This window comes from Artibeus jamaicensis, unplaced genomic scaffold (assembly GCF_021234435.1).
Source record: "Artibeus jamaicensis isolate MK-2021 breed Jamaican fruit bat unplaced genomic scaffold, CSHL_Jam_final scaffold_584, whole genome shotgun sequence".
Lineage (NCBI taxonomy): Eukaryota > Metazoa > Chordata > Mammalia > Chiroptera > Phyllostomidae > Artibeus > Artibeus jamaicensis.
Window position 1 is genome coordinate 3,573,098 of NW_026522048.1, and position 19,805 is coordinate 3,592,902.

A 19,805-nucleotide genomic window follows, 5' to 3' on the forward strand; every position below is an offset into this window, starting at 1 on the left:
TGCCCCCACCCACTTTTCCTCTGGTATTCACAACACTGTTGTCTGTCTATGAGTTTTTTCTTGATCCCAGAAATTTGGGAGCTGTGTGAAAAAGCAATTGTGTCTTAATGATCTTTGTGCTCTTACACCAAACACAGTATCAATACATGCTATATGCCTAAAAATCTTGCCTAATAAATAAATGGCTGTAAGCCAAAAACAAAATTCCCTTCTTCAAATACAAAAACTATAGTAGTCTCTCTTATTTTCAGTTTCATTTTCCATAGTTTCAGTTATCCATGGTCAACTTCAGTCTGAACTATTAAATGGAAAATTCTGATTCTAGTTCAGTTAGTTTTCTTTAACGTTTTGTTTTGCACCTATGAACTGAACTGGATCCTGAATTTTTCCAGCTTTTCTACATGTTTGGCTACAACCCCCCAAACTGATGTTTCATTTTTTTCCTGTCATTTGACTTGAAATTATTGAGATTTATAACACAATTTTCCTCCACCGGGGTACAAACCCTACTCATACACTGGAAATACCATTCCTTACCTGCTCTAGACACCATTACAACCTACTTCTGTGTCTAGGCCTCATCGTCCATCTGCCAGAGAACAAGCATCACTTGATTTGGAGGGCAAACTTTATTCGTCTACAGCAGGAAGCAGCTACAGAAGAGATCGTATACCCCTTTTCCTTAAAGAATTCAGAGCCAATAATCCTTGAGGGAGTGTGGTAGGCAGTTAGAAATGAGCAGAGCAGGGGCCACAGGTCAGGTAGAGAAGGTCACCAGGGCAGAAAGCCTCAGAGGGAAAGCCTTGCAATGGGCAAAACTGGGAAAACAAATTCTTGGCTCCCAGGGTGACTTTTCCTCACCGAGAATATCAATGGTCACGTGTTTTTGACCCCTTGATCTTTCATATTGCTAGTCACACAGTTTAGACCTCTAACCTTTCTCCCTTACCATGTTGCTAGTCATGTACTAGACCCCCTCAGAAAAGAAGTAAGGGCAGCTAGAGAATAGCCTCTTAGGACTCCCATACAGGTCCTTGAATACTACTCTCTTACACCTTAAGGCCCCAGGACAATGAGATTCTGACTCACAGCAAATAATCTTAGGAACAAAGCCTCAAGGCCGTTGACTATGGAGATAGAATTTTGGTCAAACTAGCAATAATATCTAGACCTCAGTTGCTTTTCAGCTCCAGGCAGGGGGAAGCGGCAAGGCCAGGCAGAATAATGTTCTGGTTGACATCAGGACCAGAAGTGATAAATAATGACTCCTTGCCTGCCCCGGCATCACCCGATTGGTGGAGACCACAACCCTGAAAGGGCATACTTGGAAAGCTGATGAATATTCTATTGAGATTCTCCCCTGAGACTTCCCTTAAGGTCCATCTTTAGAGAGGGGATAAAGATCTTCAGGATGGAAGACCAAGTACATTCTCATTCTCTCTCTCTCTCTCAAGCACAGCCACACCTTCCCTCCCTCTTCCTTTCCTCAAGATGCATACCTCTGCTTTCTTTTTCCTAAGGTCCAAGGGCCCTTCTTTTGCTCTGTAACTTGTGTCCTGAGGCCATACATCCCAGATGTCTCATTTTTTTCTATGGCTCACTGTTTCTACCTCTGTGAATTTCCAAACAAACTTTGCTCCTATTTGAATAAAAACAGAAAATTCTTGAAATAAACAATTCATAAATCTTAAATTGCTCACCACTCTGAATCTATACTGTATCTCATTGTGTAGGTATTTTCTCATCTCACATTATCACAAGCATATCTGATGGAACCATAAGATATTTTGAGAGAGTGAAAGAGAGACCACAAAACTTCTATTACGGTATATATTATAATTTTCTCTTTTATTATAGTTGTTAATATATCACTATGCCTAATTTATGTTACTTTATTATTAGCGTGTATTTAAAGGAAAAAACATAGTATATATAGGGTTTTCTACTATCTATGGTTTCAGGCATCAACTGGGGGTCTTAGAATGTGTCCCTCATGGGTAAAGGGGAATGACTATGTAATAATTTTGGAGGAAGAACTTATTTTATCTGTGGATGAAATTTTATCTGTGGAACCAGATATAGATATAATAAACATGGTGGATTTCATAGGTTTTGTTTGGAAAAGGAAAGAAGTGAGATATACATTAACATCACTAGTTCTTTTTAATTCTTTCCCTCAAAAACAAACCTACAGATTTGAATATATTCAATATGGATTCACTTATACAAGAAAATCCCCCATGAATTCTGTTTACTAATGTTCTAAACATTTCCCTTGGTGCCCAGGAATCCTTAGTATTAAAATAAATAGGTAATTGCAGTTATGGCTAAAATACCCTTAACACAGATCTAATCACAGGGACTAGTGGTGCAAAAATAGTTATAAAGTTGTAGATCATATCAAATCCATCCTCGGTATACAAAGTGCATTTTACATTGCCTCTCCTATTCAGTTGTTGGCACACAGCAAACAACAAGGGCAGATTTTGAAAATATGCACTGTTCAAATTTTAAACAGAGTGAGCATTCTTATACAAATAATATTGCTTTCTCTGGAGAAAACATTCACCTACTAATTATGTTACAGTTATTTTATTATCTGACATGCATAAAAATTAAGAACAATGACAAAAGTTTAAAAGTCCAATTGTAAGTACATAAAGTCTTCTCCCCTAAATTTATTTTAAAAGCATTAGTAATATACTAAAAGAAAAAGAAACCTGATAGATCAGATTCACACTTCATTTGATGGACCAAATTGACTTGTCAATTATTGGTCTGAACTATATCAGTCTATCTTTAATGATGCTAAATTCTTCTACACAACTTCAAGTAGATTAGGTATAAAAGGTTCACAGTCCATGAGACTATTTTATTTACTTAATAAAAGATTGTTGAGCTCGTACTATGTGGTGTGTATTTTTATAAATTATAGTGATACAGAAATAAACAAAGTCTCTGCTCTTAGGGCTTATATTTTAGAGGATGAAATCATGTGTAAATTAATATAACATTTCTCAGATTGTGATACATGGCATTAAAAAAAATAAAAGGGTATGAAGACAGCAGTGATGGGCAGGTGTCTCTGAAAGGCTGACATTTATTTACACAGACACTGACTGAAGTGAGTGGGTGAACCGCGATGACGACCCGAAGCGGATCGTTCAAGGCTGAAGACACAGGGTGCAGCATGGCCCCGCAGCCGGTACCGCTCTCATGTGTTTTAGAGGCTGGTGAACAAAAGGTTTGAAGGGGCTAAGTCTTCAGGATCTTATAAAACCATGGAAAGAACTTTGAACTTTTACAAGTGAGATAAGTATGCCATAAAAAGATTTTGAGAAAGAAACAGCTTTGTAAAATTATAGTTTGGGCATTTGCGTAAAAAAATACCATTGTGAGGAGTTTGTAATGGTTCATGTAGGCTAAGAAATAGAACTTTGTCAGCATTCTGGAAGGCTTTTCCAGGGCCACTGTCTATACTTTAAAATTATCAAACTTTTAAAATGATTTATTTACTTATTTTTATTCTTTATTAAAATACAATTAGCATACAGTGTTATAAAAACAGGCATATAGATCAATGGGACAGAATAGAGAACCAAGAAATAAACCCATGCTTTTATGGTTAATTAATATTTAACAAAGGAGGTAAGAACATGAAATGGGGTAAAAAGAGTATATTCAATAAATGGTTCTGGGAAAACTGGAGACACATGCGAAAAAATGAAACTAGACCGCCTCCTTACATTATACACGAGAATAAACTCAAAATGGAAGAAAGACTTAAATGCAAGTCTCAAAACCGTAAAAATTCTACAAGAAAACATAGGCAGTAAAATCTTGGCTCATTCTCATAGCAATGTTTTCTGCTTTTGTTTTGATGTATCTCAATGGACAAGAAAAACGAAAGGAAAAAAAGGATTATATCAAACTAAAAAGCTTTGCACAACAAAGGAAACCATCAACAAAATAAAAGACAACCCACTGAATGGGAGAACATATTTGCAAATATATCTGATAAGGAGTTAATATTCAAAATTTATAAAGAGCTTATAAAACTCAAATCAAGAAAACAAACAACCCCATTTTAAAAAATGGGAAAAAGACCTGAATGACACTTCTGCAAAGGAGACATACAGATGGCCAGCAGGCATATGAAAAGCTTAAAATTTTTAAGAAACAAAATGGTTAATTTTGTTGATTTAATACATGAATGAGTATATTTTAAATAATTGGGTAAAAGAGCAGCATATGAAATTGAACTAAATACCTTTTTAAATTTCTATTGTGATTGATGGTGTTGGCTCAAACTAGAAACTGGATAAAAGGATGTGTCTTAGTTAAATGATTTCTAAAAGTAAAGAACTATTTTCACTCGGGAGATCCTTACATACATATAGTACACATTATGCAGGATATTACTGCTAATGATAGAATGACAGTCTTCCCATTGTAATATCCTCCAGCTCTCACTATGGCTTAAATATCTAATTCAGTTTCTCCTCACGAAGCTTATAAAGTACAAATAAAAGTGTGTATTTGTTCTGAGTGAATAATGGGCAATTTGATTTTGGTATGCAGTTTATTGTGTTCCTTATAATGTCAGTCATTATTCTATTTGATGTGCATAGCATTCTCAGATTGATATGTTTAAAATTAATGAGGCATTTGTCTTCCCTGTGAAGAAACTAATAAGAAAATTTTATCCCAATGAATTATGTAGATGAAATTAAAACAAATCAATTTTATTTTGAAATTGATATATTCTGAATTCAAAGGCATCCTAAAACTTACTACTAATTTAATTTCATATTTTGGAAAAGATGGTGAGTAATTTAACTCCCAATTGAATAAAATATGCTTGGAAAATTTGTGGCAGGGTTTCATCCATAGATGTTAAAGTCAACATAATTTTTTTCCCCAGTTTTGTCCTCCAAAGGAATACTTAGTTGAATATATAGCATTTATTAAGTGTCTCATATGTGCCAGACTCTAGGTAGTTACTATTACATTAGTAAGTACCTAGTGCATATTCAAGTTATAATTTATTGAAGGGCAACTTTGTATATACAGCTAAGAGATATTAGAGCCAGCAAGGTTTATAAGCTAGACTATGTAACAACTTTGTGTGAATTAGAAGAAAGAACCTCACTTTTAAGATGCTTACATTAAAAAAAGCTCTCCCTCTAAGCAAAGGTAATCTTATCACTGGATGGTTCAGAAAATTGGAGGGCTCTTTGGGTATAAAAAGGTACCCTCCTACCCTCCTCAACCTTTTTGCCTCCCTGGAGCATAGGGCTAGAACACAGGCTTAGCAAGTGGAATTCTGACTGAATTTGAGTTGTCATTCTCTCCCCATAGTACCTTTTGGCAGTGCACAAACTGCTCAACTATATCCATGATAGGCCCATAGTTAATAGTTCTCACAGTAGAACCCTAAGCAGACAATTGTGTCAGTTAGTATTTTGGGACATGTCCCCATGGGACAGGGTATTTGAATATCAAACATGAGAGCTAAGAGGTAATTTTTGACAACCACGGAACAGATAGGCAGTTTCGGTAAGGAGGAAAAAGGTGGAGATGTGGCATTTTCACATTTTGTATAGTAGCAAGAAATTTGATAGGGCTGGAATAAAAAAGTCATAGTTGGGAGTGATATGAATTGTGCCTGGAAAGAAAGTCTGTTGCTTGATTATAAGGAATCTGAAATGCCCAATAAGAAGTTTGGACTAAACAAAGAAAGTTTGAATTACCCTTGGGCAGAAATTAGGACATGATATGAGGGATATTTGAATTAGCAGAGTGTTCCACTTAGAACCACTTACGAGTAGAATGAAGATAGTGCAGCTGATAACTGCTTTGACTTGCAATGTGGCAGACACAGCTTTGAATCTTTTTTTGTGGCAAAGAATGGAATATGTGATGGAAGAATAAATGACACCATTAAAAGTGAACCCATTGACCCATTTCAATTTTTTGTAAGGATGTTTCTCTAAATAGGCCTGTTTTAGTGTCACTGTCAAAGTAATAGGTAAAATAAATAAATAATTAAATAAAGAGGTTATATGAATAATGGAAAATATATGAATACAAAACCAAGGAATTATTCATAAAGACCTATGAAACTTTAAGAGAATGTCAACCTTATAAGGGCTAGTACCTCATTAACTAAAGTTTTTGCACATATTCACTGCTGCATAACAGTTTTCATGACAGCTTAGTATGTCATAGATCCTTTTGAAAGGAACATCATTTAATTATACTGTTAAAAGGTTGACTTTTTGTGTAGTTATGGTAACTTCATAATCACAGAATGATTTTACTTTTCTTTAATGCTTTAATGTCAGTACCATAATACTGTACTTTTGATTATTTTTGTACAAATTTATCTTTTAAAATGCACTTTAAATTCAACTTCTTAAAGTATATTTTTAAAATATATGTTAAAGATGAATACATTGTGGGTTCAGATTGGAGTGGAATTAATCCATGACCTTTAAAAATGATGTATTACTTGAGTATGTGATCCTGCTCAGTGGGGAAGTTAGCTTTTAATTTCATCAAAGAAAACACCTCCAAAACCAATAATGATAAATGATGTTTTTAATATACTTATATTTCCCAAAATTCATTCATAATGTTGTCCTTTGTTGTCTTCTTTTCCTTTGCTTCTGAGGTAAGTTCACTGCAAGGATAGGCTCTCGGATGATATTTTTCTCAATTACTTCTTGTGCACCAGGTAGAACACTGAACATGTGGATCAGTAAAGAGAGGCTTTAATATAAAAAGTAGTGCATGAATTTTTAAAAATGCAATTGACTAATGTGGGAAAAATGAATGATTTTCTAAATTGCACTTCTCTGTTGGTATAATCAATGTTTGGATTTGAGTATATTTATTTTTATGGATAATATGTGTTATATATATATATATATATATATACACACACACACACACACAAATAGGAAATTCTGATTAGCTTTAACATTATCACTGTTTCAATATCCATTCCATGCAAAGGTCTGTAATAGTTCTTGAGCTTGACAGGATTTTGTTTTGATTTTCAAGTTTAGAAATCATAGATAAATAAAACCATAAATAATATCACACTGTATTCTGCATACATTTCATTAAGGTTCATTATTATCTGAGGTTCCTTGTGTTTAAAAATTTAGACATTATTTACTAAAAGCATACCTTTGCTCTGTAGGTGATGAAAGATTTAATTTAAAATAATCTGTTGAAAAATTAGCAGCTAGATTGGAGAAGAATGATAGTGGAGACAAGGAGATATGTTAAGAGATACGTCTAAAGACAGGAAAAATACTCAGTAACAATGCAGCCAAGTCACACGGGAACGGAAATATCATTCATTGCTGCTCAGTTTGCAATGTGAGTCACATTTTGCTGAAAATAGGTTGAACAACTAATAACAGATCACATAGTCTCCATTTATCAGGACCCAAGCTCTCTTCTAATCTCAAATTCAGACTGTCAACTGATAATGAATTTGGCTGGATTTATTAGTCATTATCCAGTATAGAGTGCTTCAGCTAGAACTCTCCTGCCCCTCAGCCTCTTAGCTCTCTGCACTTCCTCTGTGTGCTCTCCTTGGGATGGAATCTATCACTGATCCAAAGCAACCATGTCAGCAGTGGTAAACCACCGTAGCACAATGAATGGTAACTGCTGCAAAAAGAATTTCTCAAAAATGTGTCTGTAAATATGAGAGGCATTTTGGGTATTTTTAGATAAGGACAATGCACTGCAAAGGCTCTGTTTGTGGGCTTGCTTTAGAAAACCTGTGAGCCCAGGCAGCGGGGTCTTTGGTAGATTGAATTATTGACCCGGTTGCTCACTCACTCCCATACCCATGCCTTTTAATATTATTTTTTTAGGTTGAAAAAATGTTTTAATAGATAATACTATAATATTAATATAATCTTTATACTAATGAATTTGTAAAATATAATTTTTATATGAGGAAGGGGCCTACAAAATGAAGGTGTCTAGGGCTCACAAGAGTCCATAAAGCCAGCCTTTGGGGTCTGATGGTCATGCTTCCCATGGAGCACAGATGCGGGCTCAGACTCCTTTGGCCTTTTCTACCTTCTGGCCCCTGCTTAAGACTAGCCCCAGCCTTAAGCCCTGCTTAAGGCTGAGAATTAACAGCTAGAGAAGTAGGACAATAAACGAGAGACCATGATGTTAGAGCTCAAGGACAGAAAGCGGTTGAAGAAGGAGAGCATGATCTTTATCATTCACTCCTTTCCCACTGCCATGAGTCAAGTTCAGGCCTGTGTAAGTCATCTGTTGCTGGATAACAAACATCACAAAAATGTCTGTGATATATAACAGTATTTATTTTGGCTACTAATCAATGAGTAAGTTGGGCTAAAGCAATGATTCAGTCTGGGTTTACTTAGACAGCTATAAACCAAAGGTCAGTCTGGGTCTACTTCACGTATCTCTCACATCCATAGCAGAGGTACAAGGGAAAAAACAAATATGCAATGTCTTTTAAAGTCCTCACCTTGGAAATGGCACATTATCACTTCTTCACCAAAGAAAGTCACATGACCAGGCCCAAAGTCAAGAGATAAGGTGCACTTCTACTGGAAGGAAATGCAAGGTCAAGTGCTGAACTGTACCCTGAAAAAAAGGCAAATAGTCTATTTCATGTTATGTATATTATCTCATTACACAAAAATAGCCAACTTTGATAACAAAGGAAAGTTTTCTTCTTTGGAAATATTTAAACTTATGACAGCACGTTTCTTAGATGTCAACTTTAGTGTGTGAGCAGGTGCATAGTTTTTCAAAATTCCTTTGGGTAAGGGAAAACCTAAATACTAAAAGGAAGGAGTCAGTGGATTGGATCATGGAAAGCCTTGAGCCCCAAGTCCTGAGAGGTCCTGGCAGAATGGAAAGGCCATCACCTGGAAGACCCAGGGGGGGAACTGGAAAGCAATCCATGTGTTTGTTTCAAAGTCTCCCATTTCACCATGTACCTTTTGTGCCATCATGCTCTTCTTGCATTACCACGGCCACTCTTGGTGTTGCCATGAGACTAAAGGGTCATCGCAGTGCCTCTCTGCATTATCTGGGCACATCTCTGCCTCACCATGTGTCTCTAGGTACTTGGAGTTATCTCACAACACAGGTCATCACAGCTCTGCTAGCTTCAACATGGCAACTCTTAACAGGAGTGCTACATATTGCAGGGCTTCTGAGCATCTGAGAAAAAGATGTGGGCTTGCTTTCCTGGTGAAGCACACAGCATTTGGCATCAAAGTCTGAGTGACTGCACAGGCTGAGATGAACAGGAGCATTAAAGCCACTTAAATGGCTTTATGATAAAGATCATGCTCTCCTTCTTCAACTGCTTTCTGTCCTTGAGCTCTAACATCATGGTCTCTCATTTATTGTCCTACTTCTCTAGCTATTAATTCTCAGCCTTCTTTCTACCTGTTAATTTTGAAATTCAACAATGATTAATTTTCATATTTAAGGCTAGCATAGCATAGCATTTGTGGAATAAGTCTACTTGGACTTATTCTCTTATTTTTAAAAGTAATTAAAATAATTTAAAAAATAATTTGTTTAAGACTTTTGTGGCTATGTTTCTGAGAGATAGTGGTATGTAATTTTCTTTCATGTAATATGCTAGTAAGGTTTGGATTAGTATTATGATATTTTAATAAAATATATTGGAAAATTTCCTCTATTTTCTGGATCAGTCTTTGTAAAAAGTTTTATTTCTTCCTGAAAGGTTTGCAAGAATTCATTAGTGAAGCCAACTGCTCCTAGAATTTTCTTTTTGGGAAAGATTCTCTACATGTATTCATTTTATTTAACAGACCTAGAGCTATTCACAACTTTTTTTTTCATTTTTTTATTTTGTTGTTCACATACAGTTGTCTGCCTTTCCCCCATCTCTCCCTCCCACCCCAGCCATCCCCACCTCCCTCCCCTGATTCCACTCCTCCTTGGTTCTGTCCATGTGTCCTTTACAGTTGTTCCTGGAAACCCTTCACCCTCCCTCCATTACCTCCCCCCACTTCCCCTCTGGTTACTGTCAGATTGTTCTTAATTTCAATGTCTCTGGTTATACTTCACAGCTCTTTATTGTTTCATACTTTGCATTTGTCCTTTTCCCTGATGTGAAATTAATTGTTATACCTTTGTTCAAATACTTTTGAACAAAATACTTTGCATTTGCCCTTTTCCCTAATGTAAAATTCATTGTTATACTTTTGTTCAAAATATTTTCCTTTTTATGATAAGGGTATATAATGATATTACAGTTTTATTCCTGAGATTGGTCATTTATTTTTTACTGTGATTTGCTAGGGATTATCAATTTCCATATTTATTTCAAATAACTTATTTTTGAATCCATTGGGTTTTTCTACTGTATGTATGCATTCTATTTTGTTGATTTTTGTTATGATATCATTCTTTTCTTCTAACTTTTTTTGTCTTTTTCTTTTCTTTCTTAACTTCTTGAAGGGGAAGTTTCGGTGATGTATTTACAATTTTTCCTCAATGTCCTGAAAGAGGATGTTGTGTGTGTGTGTGTGTGTGTGTGTGTGTTTACAGAGTGAGCCTTTCCTTGTCAGTATCTTCTACCTTCCCTCCCAGAATAGAAAGCTCTTCTTTTCAGCATTGTTTCTATCTTAGTGAAAGGCAATTTACTACAAACTACAAAGTTAATTTATACCATTAACCTTGTAAAAATCTAGGTATGTGTAAGCATCTTTGAATATTCTCTTTTTATTCTTCTTCCAGTTCTCACAATGCATCAGTTGTCAATGCCAGTTGATTCTAACTCCTAAATGTATCATTAACCCATTAATTTTTTTCTATTTCTCCTTCAAAATATGCCTCATCTTTACTTGTATCTTACTACAACTATAGAAATATATTTGAACCTTTACTGTGTTTTACTCTCTTCTGCCTTTTTAGGTACAATCTACCAGGGTGACTGTTTATGATTTAAAAAAAAATAACCCTTCAAGGGATTTCTGTTTCTTTTATTATATTAAAAATAACAAAATCAGAACCTTTTTATGTGCTTGAAAGTTCCTGTGTGACTTTACTTTTTAGCTGCCTTATGAATTTCCTCTTTTGCCATCCTTTCATTTGTTGTTTGTGTTTTAGGTTAGAATAGCCTTCTCATTCCTTCAACATGCTAACATTCTCCTTCCAAAAGATAGTCTTTCTCACAAGTTACTCCCCATATTCATCTGTTCCTTTTCCTACTACTATGAAGAGCTCAACTGAAAACCAATTTTACAGAAAAGCTTTGACTTTCCAGACCTAGAGTAGGTACCCCAGAATATGTTCTTATGTAATTTTGTGTTTCTTCTGCATAATATTTTTCAAAATTAGAAATAAGGACTTGATTTTGGTTTCTATGTTACCTGTAGAGAGTGCATTCCACAAGAGAAGTGTCATTTTTAAATTATTATCTATTATTATATTTCTAGTGTACAGGCAGAGCTTTAAACATAGTAAATCTAATAAATATCAAAGCCATGAGATGAATGGACCCATCAGAACCTTGCTTGCTATGATTGACAAAGATTTTGGAAGAGGGATAAATATGCAAGAAAGATGATTATAATTACAAGAGATTTAGAAGGGGGCATTCTTTGTATTATAATTATATATAATAATTGAATAAATGAAAATAATATATACTTTCAATGAAAAATAATATTCAAATACTGGTATTTTTAAGTATTTTTTTAGAGAGAGGAGAAAGAAACATCGATGTAAGAGAAAAACATCAATGAATTGTCTCTTGTAGGCACCCCGATCAGGGTCTGAACCCACAATTTAGGTATATGCCCTGGCTGTGAATTGAACCTATGACCTTGTGGTTTGTGGGATAATGCCCAACCAACTAGGCCACATCTGTTAGAGCCTGGCAATTTACTGACTATGAAAAATATGCCTGCTGCTGCTTTAAGTACATTACATATAGTATCTTCGTTTCTTAAAGTAACCCCATATAATGTTGCCTCAATGCTATTAATAGGACACTGATGCACAGAGTAACTTTCCTAAGGCTGTGGGGGCAACTTTGCCAGCAAGTTCCCCCGTCTGCCATGGATGAAAGTAACTCTACCAAGACATGATCTGCCTGGGGAGGAGAGGTGGCCAATCTCTCAGAGGAGAAAGGCCAAGAGCCCCTTCTTCAAAGGCTTTTATTGGGTTGTAATACACAGGAATACAGGTCATAAGGATTAGACAATAGATAACATTTCAAAGAAATCTGAGGGCTTAGTCTGAGTCAGTGTCTATCAGGAAAGGGGGTTGCAGAAACTTTGGGAGACATACTCATTTCCCGCTTGGACCTTAACATATGAATGAAAGCATTCTTAGCAAAGCAGGCTTCACAGGACTTTTAGGAATTCTTTCTTATGCCACATCACCCCAGATCCCGCTCTAGCTGGACGAGGGGCTGCATAGCCTCCTCTATCACAGGTTTTCAGGTTTAAGTGGATTAGAGCCAGGAAGTGCTTCTCCCACAGGACATGGGGACTGGGGCTATGATAGAATAGTGGGGGGGGCAAGGGTCCATGACTCCTTCTTTGTTGCAGCCCCTTGAGTCCTTTCATAATGGCCTCCCAAGTGATCGTGTCTGGCTTAAGTTGCCCCTCCTCTGAGGGGTCTTACCCGTCTCTGACTATCTGACCATACATTGGGGGCAGGGGAATAAGTAGAGACAAGCTTTGTCTCCTTGTGGCTCACATGGGGGGCAGTTACAATTCTTGAAACCAGGCAGAGTGGTTTCCAACATAAGGCTACATAGCTGAAGAAGAGTAGAGCTGCCATTTGAATTCTAGATGTCTTGCTTCAGAGTCTCATTATTGGTCATTATGGTATATGCCTTAGAGTATTTTCCCCATTAGAATCAGAGATAAGAATTCAAATGGAGGACAACAGATAGTATCACTGTTTTTTTTCTCTTTTTTTCTGTGTTAATTAAATCCAATAAAGTGGCATCCTCCATGATTATATTTTAGTATCAATGTTCAAAAATACTTTTTTCTCTTGAGTATCTGGTGGGTAAGACTGAATCAAAATACATTTTACTTTAACCTAAAAGATGTTCTGAAAGAGCCACAACTCTTATTGCAAGTGTGTTAAACAATAACAACAAACATTTCACACCTGTATCTAGAAGGATGTCTGGACTTTAGTCATGCCCGGAACCATGGACTCAGATGATGTCATTAGGATTCAATCTATTCTTGCTTTTATGTATTTTTATAAAAGCTCTTCTATATGGTAGCAAGATGACTTCCAAAATGATTAGGTTTATAGCTTACTACCTTAAAAATTAAAAAAAGGAAAGAACAATCAGCTTTTTTCCAATAACTCAACCAAAACAATATCTAAGCTTTTTACGGCTCTTGCTTGGGTCACCTTGGGTCCATTTGTGAACCAATCAGTGCTTGTTAAGGTAATGAAGTAGTTTTACTGCATATATATGCATCAAACGCCCATCTGGGAAATAAGAGATGAAATCAAGCTATACTCCCAATCCCAGAACTGGTGGAAGGTAGTTTCTCAGAAGAAAATCAGGAAGTTTTTCTGGAATTAGGTTGAGTAAATAAGCAACAGACAGATGACAAATATAGATACCAAGGAGAAGAAATTAGAAAAGTCTTTTGCTTGAACTTAGGTTTAAGTATAATGGCAATAGCATCATTTACAAGCTTAGAACTGGTAGTCATAGAGAGAGTGAAGGTAACTGTCCCACATTATAATTTAACTCATGGTATTGGTACTTTGGGGCCCTAAAATAATTTTCAGCAAATATAGTTATCTCCATTGAATGCTAGTAATCTCTTCCTGAAAATCAGATATTCTACATGGAAACAATAACCAAGAGCCTATTTTTCTTTATTCTTAAGTGGAGAAAATAGGGCATTCCATGAAAACCCACACTTCAACACATTTTCCAAAATGTAACTAAAATATAGAGGAATGCCTATAAGTAACACACCAACATACTATTATATTACAATTTAAGAAACTTAAAATATGATGTTCTCACCACCAAGCAACAGTTTATAATAAAAGGTGCTTTGTATATGATACACCTGGTGCTTCTCCTCTGTATGGCACCTTAAATAAATATCTTCACCTGATTCTGACAGTTCAACACTTCTTTTTGGAGTGTAACTCAAGATTTTTCTGTATTTTTTAAATTAAAATATTGTATGTATTTTGTGGATGAAAATTTATAGTTTTTCTCAATATGAACATTGGCTGGAGATGTTTTCAAAGGTATATCTTTTTGTAATTTAGCTTGTATTGGTGTTTGTATTTTTTTCCTTTATATTATGTTTTGGCATTTTAAAATACTTTTTCTGGCTGAGGAGAAATTTCCCCTCCCAGAGCTAGCTGATTTCCAAAGATAATAACAGCTTGCTAGTGAGTCTGCTTTTCATATCTAAACCAATCAATCCTGAGTTTGTACCCCCAGGTGCCTTCTCACACACCAGGCCAATATTTCCCCTGCCCTACATCATCCTGAGCCCAGACACCAGACAACTGAAGACCACTGCTATAGCCCAACGTCTGCTGGAGTTGTTCAAAATAGATAATCCTTAACTGTTTACTCTGCTCAGTCTTGCCTTTCCCGTGGAAACACCAGTAAGACTGTGGCCTACCCTCTCCACCTTAGCCCCTGTCTTCTACCTCCTGACCACCCTACCTCCTGACCACCTGTGACTCTACATGGCAGTGATCCTCTCTGGAATCTGTGAGTATAATAAGCTTCTTCCTACCAAGTCTTGTTCTCATCTCCTGCAGTGGCAGCACTGAGTTTATTATATCATATCCAATATGTACGTTTTTAGAACATAGGTATAGAAAAACCAAGAGGCATTTGCTGAGGAAATGTTAAATGGTGAGATTTCTGTAGGATTCTTACAGTGTGCTTGTTTAGCAACCTTGAGAAAAGCCCATTGTAGGAAAAAGACATGATAATGTACAATAAGGGCTAGATATCAGCTGTATACAACTTGAGGCTTGGACTACTGGTTGGCAAAAACAATTGCCAAATATGTATGCTCAAATACTCAGGTTTCAGAGTACATAAAAATAAAGACTGATTTCTATATTTTCATAACCCTTATAAACAGTGTGTAATCTTTTAAAGACGAGCATCCCTTGATTGAGCCAAAATGTTAGAGTCAAGTGAGCTGGGAAGATATTTCTGTGATATCTAAAAATTTACCATATTATGATAAGATAAAAGTTAGTAAGAAAATGCTACCAAGTATTACAAAAAACTCTTCCTAAATTTACAAACAATTGAAGCTCTGCAGTCCTTACTGAGGAAAAGTTGTCAGGGGCTGGCAAACCTCTCAGAAGGTAGCTGTAAAAACAGTAGTGAAATGTTCAGATTGGTGCTAGTAGCTGCATAAAGAAAACAGAGAGGCTGTAGCAGTGGGTCTTCAGTTGTCTGGTGTCTGGGCTCAGGATGACGTAGGGCAGGGGAAATATTGGCTTGGTGTGTACCTGGGGGTACAAACTCAGGGTTGATTGGTTTAGATATGAAAAGCAGACTCACTAGCAAGCTGTTATATCTTTGGAAATTACTTTAAACCATTTTTGACAAAAAATAAATAATTTTAATGATGCCCCACGTTATTTTTACCTCAAGTGTCTTGTACCAAGGAAAGAGAAACACTTCTAATGTCTCACAGAAAGCATGACAGAATTATTTTATTTGCATGCTGTGGAGGAAAGAGGATGAGTTTTATCACCACACAAACCTGCATTCTCTCAACTTCCAGGGGCCCAGGGAAAAGATTTTCAGGTAGATAATAATGAAAATGTCATAATATGAGAATTGGTCTCTTTCTTGGTAAAATTACATAACATCTCAGACAAGATAGAGCTTCTAAGAATTTTAAATTAGATTAAATTGGAGAACCTAGCACACTTTTATTTAATATCAACAGCTCTACCATATCTCGCTTCTGTCAAAGTTAACCATGGAACCCAATGAAACAAGGAGCTAAATTAAAATCCTCACCTATATTTTAAAGATTCTCCTTGCTGGTTTACATTGTGGGTGTTTGTTTTTCTATATTCGTAGAAGACAGGGAAAATTACAAAGCTTTTTTAGACTTTGTTGAAAACTGAGTCTGTGCTTAGAACATGCCCTACATATTGATTCTCCAAAGTTGTTCTGGTGTGAAAAGCTCTTTCTTGATTGACAGGCTAACAAATCCAGCTTTGATATAGCCTATTTGGTGTAGGATCAACCCTTAACCCACAGAAACTGATGCTATCTCCAGGTAGACGGTGTCAGAATTTAGTTGAATTCTTAAACACTCTGGGTGTCTGTTGGTGTAGTGGGAACCCATCCCACTTCCCAATACTCTTGTTGGAACTGGGTCCAGAAGATCCAAAGAGCCTCCTTGTTCTTTGGTTCTTTTTGTACTCTCTGAACTGCTGGGATTTCTCATGGTGTTGCTATGTCCAAGCCTAAATTTTTAAAACAAAGAGCCATAATTTGAGTATCTTACTTCTTGGTGGAGAACACACTTTAGTGACAAAAATGAAGTACTCCAAAGGAGCACTCAATAATTAGTCATAGAAAAACTGATAGTGAGGTAGCATATTCATACCTCAGTAGTAGCCTTCTAGAAACTGGTTCCTTAATCAAAGAGAAAAGAGTGGGGATTTCCGACTATGAAAGATAACTCCAGGACAGTGGCCCTCAAATTATCTGTCATTGCATGGTTCTGTCAATAATGTGATTTAGATCAACAGAGATTTATTCGTCCTCAAATAAAGTTAAATAAATTGTCCTATTTTTTTTTACAAGCAGGCCAAATCATCAAGAATTAACACTAGGTTTCTAATAAATGTAATGTTAGAAAGGAAAGTGAAACAATAGTAAAGCCAGAGAAAAGAAGAAAAAGAAAAAAATTAAAATCTTCCCTCATGAAGCAATGTTTTCTTTTGGAAATAACTCATAGTAAAACTCAAAAAATGTGTATGTAACAACGTTTCATTTTTTAAATAAATGCAAAATTACATATGACATAACTTTTCGTAATATTATTCTGACTTGTGGCCTTCAGATAAAAATAACACATCATAGTTGTAAAGATGTTTAATTTGAAGAAGAGAACAAGTCTTTTCACTAATCCATAATGACAGTATTCAGTTTTCTAAGGTTGTTTTATACCTTCATCCCACAAGAAAAGACAAAATCCTTATTTAGTCTTCAGATTTCTTGGTAGGAGATTTAAAGCTTTATATGAGCAAGTCAATATTTTCTTTTGAACATCTTGCTGGTAAGTCTTCCTTTAGGAGACATGATTAGGCCTGAATTTGAACAGAAAGATTCATCAAACCTATCTCAAGGCTTCTTTTACTTGAAACTCTAAAATTTTGTGTAACATTGATGTTGTGAAGCCTTTTCTTTTTCTTTATAAAAGTCACTTGGATTTAATGCAACCTCTCTAGATCCTTTCAATTTATTCTTATAACAAAAGCTAGTTGTGTAATAGGAAAAAACACTGAATTTTATTCTAGTGATTTAACTTGTATCAACTCACTTATGGGTCTTTCATGAACATTCAAGGAGAAATTAATTGATGAGTCATTAATATTGAGATATCTAAAAGGACAGACTAAATGAATTTTTTACCTTAATTAAACAAGCATTTTATTGTATGAAAATAAATTCCTATCTTAGCTAGTTTTAACTTAACTCTTTATTTGAGATAGTGCCTTATTTATTTCTGATTGGTCCTTTTTTATGGTTTCTCTGTAATTTTACATGGTGCTTAGTATCCTTGTAATCATTACTCTAAACTCTCTCTGATATATTGCTTGCCTCCATTTCATTTAGTTCTTCTGGAGGATTCTGTTGTTCTTTCATTTTGTGCCTGTTTCCTTGTCTTCCCATTTTGGCTACTTTTTTTGTGTGCTTCTTTCTATGTGTTAGGTAGATCTGCAAAGACTCTGGTGCTGGATGCTGCCTGTGACTGGCCCTGGGCCATTTATTTGGAGCCATCAGCAATCCACAGCTGATGGCTTCCTCTTCTGGGCTTGGGTGTGTGCACAAAAAGCCAGAATGCATATCAAGGCTGGCATCTACCAGCACCAGGCCCACAGGAAAGTCAGCCAAAGTCTCAGAGATTCCAGATATCTGCCTTTGCTGTAACATTCAATCACTGAAATAGCCTCCAGCTTTACTCAGCAGCCTGGCTTAAGCTTCACAGGGTGGGGTGAGAGGGATTCCTGTGGGTGGGGCTATTGATTCCGTCCAGGCCACTCACTGCCACAGGGTGGGGATTGTTCTGCCTGAGAATGATGCCTTCTGTAATATGGGGAGTGGCTGAGCCCAGAGATCATGGCAGCTGATCTTTCATCTCTCACCCCAGAGCCACTAACCCCAATCTCTCCTCATGCACCTCTAATATACTCCGCCCTCCATCTTCCAGAGCCCAGGTAAGTGGCCATCAACAAAATTTTGTGCTTTGGCTCTTAAGCGTCTCTCTGCATCTCCAGCCATCACTTCCTGGCAGATAGAAACTCTACTGCTTTTCACAGCAGATGCTAGTGGTGTTCTTTTCTCAGTTCTAGTGCTTTAGGCTGGGGAGGCCAGCTTGGGGTTTAGACTCCACACTTCTCAGGGTGAATCCCCAGACACTGAACTACTCCTCCAAAACTTCAGCGGCCTTCAGTGGGAACCCAGCCAGCCCTCTTGAGCATCCTTCTCACTCCCTCCTAGTTTGATTGTGTCCAAGTGGCTTCTTTCATCTGCCCATGGTTATAAGGCTTCTCACCCACTAGTGCTCAGTAGGCTATTCAGGATGGTTTCCTTTCAATTTAGCTGTAATTCCAGTTTGGGCCTGGGGGAGATTTGTATAGCTTCCACTTACTCTTCTGCCATCTTGGGAGAATTTAATTCCGAATTGTCAATGATGAGATGTGGATAATATTAATTGGGTAGGATGTGATTAGACTGATTTAAAGTTTTTTTTTTTTTTCAGAATATGGCATAGGCTTTTTTTCATGCACAAAAATTATGCACTTTGTATACACTACACAAACATTACCTTTGTTTTTTTCAGATAAAAACATATACTTTTTCTGGACTCATCATTGTTCTTTTTTTGGCTGTCATTACTTCAGCAAATTTCAGTGAGCCTTAGAGTCCAATATGCTATTTATTCACATTTCTCTTTATAACAGGACCAGGAGCTTTCTCTTCAATAAATTTTCTTTTCTTTTTGTATATTTCTCTATAAGTCTGGCAAGTTTGGATATTCCATTGTGACAGAATTTGTTGGAGGAGGTCATTGAGAGGATTGTACAGTTGACCAGTGAGTGACCCAGGCGATCGGATGCTCCTCACCCCTGCCCTTGTCCTTGGAAAGTACGGTCTGCCCACCAGTTGCATAGCTAGTGCTATATCAACTGATGCAACCTTCAGCTGATGTGTTATCGACACCACCCAAACTATGCATGACTGAACCTGGCTAAGGCCTCTCTGTAAGCTTTTAGAATTTTCTGACAACCCAAGACCAGCCTTATAAGTACATTTCCTTGCTTATTAAAACTGCCATCTACCAATCTGGTGTGGTCTGCCTCTTTCTTTGGTTCGTCCTTCCCTTTTCTGTACAGAGTCCAATTTCAGGTATCATCTGGGAAACTCTTGAATTTGCAAACCAACAGTATTTTCTCCCATAAATAGACTAAGCAAATCTGAAACCAATCATTCCTGAGAAATCTGAGACAAATCTTTTTTA